Genomic DNA, 6000 nt, shown 5'->3' with positions numbered 1-6000 from the left:
CACTTCATGAGGCTGCTTCCCAAAGTCGTTTCCATGGAAACACGACGGCAAGCTGTAATGATAATCCTGAAAAGCCCACCTTCATCAGGCATGATTGGGAGCAGATATGAGTACCAGAGATCCGACTTCAGTAGAGCCCAAAGGGGCTCTGCCATCCTTAATATATGTCTTTCTTCCACGCATGACATCTCATGGCTCAAGATTGTTGCTGGAATTCCAGCCATCACATCTATGTTCCATGGAAGAAGTAGGAGGGAGAAGAAAAGGACCCAAATGAGCTTGTGCTGTACTCTTCTTAAAGAGACTTCCAAGCAATTCCACTGAAAGGCTTGGGTTTACATCACTGGCCACACCAACTTCTCTGGGAAAGATTACTTTTAATTGGGTATGTTGATCTCCAGGATGAAACCGATGCCGTTACCAAGGAAGAACGAGAAGGGATGCTTCGTGGGTAACTCTCAGTGTCTCCCACTCCAGCCACGGTGGAGATGAGACCTAATGAGGAAGAGCCCAATGCCCGGCCCTTCCCCAGGAAGAGTCCCCAGGTGCTGGGTCCCTCTGACACCCGCCCCCATCTCTGCTGACTTCACCTCACTGGCAGCTGGTCTGCTGTCCTGGGCGCTGTGTGGGGTGGCCCGGCTGTGCACACGCGGCACGTCCGTGCTCGCAGCCTCTGCACCCGCGTCTGCACATCAGCCTCAGGGTGGTGAGCGGCCACAGCAGACCAGGAGACGGAAACCTTGCTGCGTGGCCCAAGGAAGAGCGGAAGTCCACGCAGACCACCAGACATCCGTGTGTGTGCGCGGGAGGCCGTGGACTTGGGTCATCTTGTCCTTCCAAAGGGGCCATGTCTAGCCGGGAGGCCCTGTCCTCCTCGTTTCCATGACCATGGGCCAAGGGTCACTCCATGGACGTGGCAGGAACGGGGGCTTGAGGGGATCATCTGTCCCATTGGGGATCTTGTAAGGAAGTGGGGGGCAGGAGAGGGCGGGAGGGGCTCACAGGAACGGCCCAGGGGAAGCTTAGCCTCGGCAGGTCCCGGGCTCTGCAGCCTGAGAGGGGCCAGTCACCCACCTGGAGTGGAGGGTGGGCCACTCAGACCCCTTCATCGTCTGTCATTGGAGAGGATGGGCGTGTGAACGCCAGGCTTTTGTGGGCCACTGGGTCTCCGTGGAAGGTGCAGGTGACACTCACTGCAGGAGGCCCAGGGCAGCCAGCCTCTGCCTGGTAGGGAACTGGGCAGGCCACGGAGGGTGTCACGGCCCTCCTGATTGGCCGAGGGGTGCAGGGGTAACGGTGACCTGAGTCAGCCTTCTCCAGGGCCTCTAGAAATTCTCAAAGCTCCTCCCGTATTTAGGCAGAAGATTTAGCACCCCCGTCAATACACCCCCCAAAGCCCACACCTTCGCCAGCCTATCGAGCTGCTCAGGGGCAACCAGGCCCCGGCCCCATTCAGGACCCTCACCAGCAGCAGCAGCTCCTGCTGATCAGCACGGACCTCGAAGGCGTGAAGGCGCGGCTCTGCGTGAGGGCCAGATGTGCTCGCCCCGCCCAGGGCTCCAGCTTGGACTGCGCATCTCCCCTGCAAGACCAGATGATGTCCCCAGCTGGCGCACCTGCCTGCCCCGCATGGCCCCTCTCCAGCTCGGCTCGCAGCAGGTGCGCAGGCGCCCGAGGCTGCAAAAGTCCGAGCGGGAACAAGTTCCTTCCCACTAAAAATACGCCCGGAACTGGCGCCTCCCGTGAGCACGTAGGGCCGCCAGACGCCGCTGTCACCGCGAGCTCAGCGTGGACCCCTCCGCTCGTCGCTGTCATCAGTGAGGGCTCGGCAGTCCCCAGGAGGACTGGCCCTAGAGTAACGCAGGCCTCGCTTTCCAGGGAGGACAGAGGCGCGAGAGGCTCGCTGCTTGGAGGGCCCCGCACTCGCGCCTGCCCTTCCAGGAGGTGAGCGTCCTCCCTGAATTGGATGCAGTGCTTTCAGGGACGGTCACAGAAAACCAGGTCGATGCTATCAGGGTGCGGGTGTCCCTCCATGAGGCCTCAGCAGGCGGGGAAGGAGCCTGGCCCTCTCCGCTGTCATCCTCATCCTCAAACCTACTGCCTCCTGTCACAAAATGACTGCCATGGCTCTGGATATCACGTCCTCATAAATACTATGCAAAGCTGGATGGAGTTCCTCCCTGTCCCCCAGGAAACGGCGGCCCTCTCTCCTATAAGGGTGAACACCTTCGTGGTGCCTCGGGGACCTGACTCAGGTCACCGTTACCCCTGCACCCCTCGGCCAATCAGGATTCACTCTGGGAGGGTGAGCAACCGCGGCCTCCTTGTGAAAACCGGCTAATCCCCGCCCAGTCCCTCGTGTCCTGGTGGGGATGGCCGAGCAGACAGGCGCTCTTCCGGCACGTGGTAGCTGACAGTCCACGCACAGTCTCTGCCACCAGAGGGATGTTCCTGGCCTTACCACGCTGAGCGTCCCCACGCAGACCTCCTTCGGGAGGATGATCTGAAGGAGGAACCCCCAGCAGCATCCCGGGCTCGCAGGGAAGGACGGGAGGCGGGAGGGAGAGGGGAGCTGGGGACCCTGGGGCTGCCTCTGGGCGGGGAGGCCCCAGGGCCGCCAGGCGCCCTCTGCCCTCGCGGGCAGGCTGCTCTGGGCAGGGGGCCTCGGCTTTCCTGCCTGTGGAATGGGAGCCCGTGCCATTCCGCTTGGCTTCTCTCCTCCACTGTCCATCACTCAGCCCAGGAATGCTTGGGACATGGGCAGGGATGCGGGGACACGGGCGTGCCCCCAGGCAGCTCCCGGCCTGGCTTCTCCTGCCTATGAAACGGCGGCACCTGGGAGCTTGCCTCGTGGGCCCTCTTGGGGACCAGATGTAAGGGGCGTACTGCCCTGTGCACTGTCTGCCAGACACAGGAACACGGTCCTGGCCACCTGTCCCTTGTCCAGGACACACACACATGGTGTCACCTCTCCGAGCGCAGTAATGGTGCTAAGAGGTTCCAGGCAGAATCCCAGGGCCTGTGCCCACAGGCGGGGCTGGAGGACGGCAGAGGGCTTCCCGGAGGAAGCAGCTTCCAGCACGAGACCCACGAGAGGAAGGGGCCCCCGGCGACTGGGAGGGGGACTCCCTGGCACGGGCAGCCCCCCAAACCTGCAGCAGCGCCAGTCGACGGTCCCTCCTGTGGCAGGACACCAGAAGAGGCCGCAGGGGCTCCAGGCTCAGAGGCTCCACCCGCCATCCTTGGGCGTCTGGGGGGTTGCCAGGCGGCCAGGCGCCAGCAGGTGGCCCAGTGACCACTCTCATCACAAGCCAGGGGGCAAAGCGAGAAGGGAGGAGGCACCCTCGGGACCCTCAGCCCCTGCTGGAGAAGCTGGAGGAGGCCGGGGTCAGCAGCCCGGGGCAAGCAGGCACCAAAGAGGGAGGCCTTGTGTCTTGTCCTCAGAGACCGGGGACACTGTCACCGGGACTGACCCCACCATCCAGCTTCGGAAAAATGTCCACGCCCACCCAGAAGGGACCAGGCCCTCCGCACCATGGAAATGGACGGTTCTTTAAAAGAAGCAGAGTGGCAGGTCATCAAGTGCAGAAGGAAACAGCCTCCAAGACGGGCGAGCTGGCCCGGGCCAGGCCAGAGGGGACTCACTGAAGGCTGCTGACAGGAAAGGACAGGGAAGTCCCCAAAGGCCCCTGTGGTAAAGGCCTGGTCCCAGCCTGTGGTAGAACCTTTAAGAGGTGGGACCTGGTGGCAGGAAGTGAGGTGTGGCAGGAAGTGAGGTGTGGCGAGGTGTGCCTTGGAAGAGGGTCATGGGATTCCAGGACTCTTCCTCCTCTTTTGTTTCTTGGTCACCGTAAAGTGAATAGGCCACATCCGCCCTGTGCTTCTGCCATGATGTGCTGCCACAGGTCCAAGGCAGTGGGGCCAGTTATGGAATAAAACCTCAACCCCAAATAAACCTTTTTTTCTCTTTACAAGGGGATTATCTTGGGTACTTGTTACAGTAACAGAAAGCTGACATAATCCATTCAACAAAATTACAAAGCAACCCTGAGCAACCTTATAGTTAAGTCTCACAAGATCACTCACTGTCAAAGAAACATGAAACACGGGCTAAAGTCATCCTGGTTTGGCAGTTTCTTATCAAGTTAGACAAATACTTATCATTGGACCTAACAATTGCACTTTCCAGTATCCATGCAAGAGAAGCGAAAACGTATGTACACTGAAAGACATGAATGTTCACAGCAGCCTTATTTATAAGAACCCCAGACTGGAAGGAGCCCAAGTTTCACCCAACTGGTAGGTGAATAAACAAATGGTGGTATGTCTACACCATGGAATAGTACTCAGCCATGAACAGGAACAAATATGGATCCATGGAGGAATGCAGAAGACTCCGGTGAGGGAATCCAGACACAGAATGCTAATCACATAGCCACATCTGTGGCACGCTAGAAAAGGACAAAACTATAGGGACAGAAGTTAAACCGTGACCGTTTGGATTATCTCTGATTCAAACTAGAGGATGCCAGGGGCTGGAGGTGGAAGAGGGACTGACAGGACAGGGAAGACGGCGCCGACCGTGACGGCGGTTCCCTGGCTGCGCGCACTCATCAAAACCCTTGCACTGTACCCACGAAATCCAGAAGGTGGATTTGATCATCTGTCAACGAGACCTCAATAGCCTCGATCCGGAAGCAAACTTCAGGTTCTTCTCTTGGCTTTGTCGCGCTCTGAGGAGGCCGTGTGGCCTTCCACGTCACTTCTTTAAAGTCCATGTGGCTCCGAGCGCTGCGCCCTCACCCTCACCCATCCTCCCCGGTGCCGCCCACTCCCCTGGGTTCTCGGCCCACCGCTGTGCGCTCGGAGCCTCCCCAGGCTGCACCCTAAAGCCCTCGGGGCCCCTGGGAAAGTCTCCTGGGAGGCGGGCCCTTCCCGGGCGGGGCCCCGAAGCCCCTCCCAGCAGCGCCCCGCCCCCGCCGCCGCGTGGGAAAACCGCTCTGCGCCGCCCAAACAAGCGTGGAAAGCCCTGGGGCCTACGTCCCTTTAAAGCCCCGTTCAGTTCGCGACATCGGGCTGGGGCCGTGCGCAGGGGGACGCGTGTTCATTGCCGGTTCGAGTCCGTCCGTCGCGTGAGGGGCGGCAGCCCGGCGGGGGTTCTTAACGCAGTTCCCGCGCACAGGCCGGGGGCTCAGGGCGGGGCAGCCACTGGCCCAGGACGCACAGCCAGGTGGCTCTGCGCGGCCCCGCGCCTGTGAGGCGACCCGCCGCGCCCAAGGCCCCGCGGCGGGAGCTGGGACCCCTCGGTGGGGGGTCCCCTAGGAGCCGGACTCGCGGAGGGGGACGGGCTGCCAGCAGGGGAGGCGAAGGGGCGCGCGGGTGCGGCCTGGGGAAGGGTCGCCGGAGGGAGGGAGGGGCCTGGAGAACCTCCCGACCATCCCCCTGGCCGAGAGGTCTCGCAGATGCCCCGCGTGAGCAGAGGCTGCGCGTTCGCGGGGACAGTGGCCCCGGGCGCCCGGAGGCTGAGCGCGCCTGCATGAATTAGACCGCTGTCCACCCGGCGCCGCCAACCCCAGGGCCTGCCGGATGCCTTCACTCATATCCACGATCTGGTTTTCCTAATGAGCCCATAGATTAAGTGACGGTTCCCAAAGTCGCACTCAGTGGACGCGCAGCACCCACTCGTGCCAGGCGCTTGGCCACGCCCAACTGGAGGAGAACCAGGCACTGGCACCCACGGATGTCAAGCGCGGAGTTGGAATCACGCCTCTGCCTTTTACTGGCTCTGTGTCATTAGCCGCCTCTCTGAGCCTCGGTTTCCTCATCTATAAAATGGGCACAGTCATCCAAGAGTTCCCGGGCCTATTCCGAAGCGCCGGAAGATCACCTGGAATGCAGTGGCGGCTGGTTGGACGAGGGGCGGAGACCCAGTGCGCAGGCAGCCAGCTCATTGGCCAGGAGCTTATGACGTAGCCCGAGGCCAAAGGGTCAACTGAGATG

Source organism: Sciurus vulgaris (genome assembly GCF_902686455.1).
Source record: "Sciurus vulgaris genome assembly, chromosome: 5".
Taxonomy (NCBI): Eukaryota; Metazoa; Chordata; class Mammalia; order Rodentia; family Sciuridae; genus Sciurus; species Sciurus vulgaris.
The sequence above is the reverse complement of the archived record's forward strand: the minus strand, read 5'-3'. Positions refer to the sequence as shown.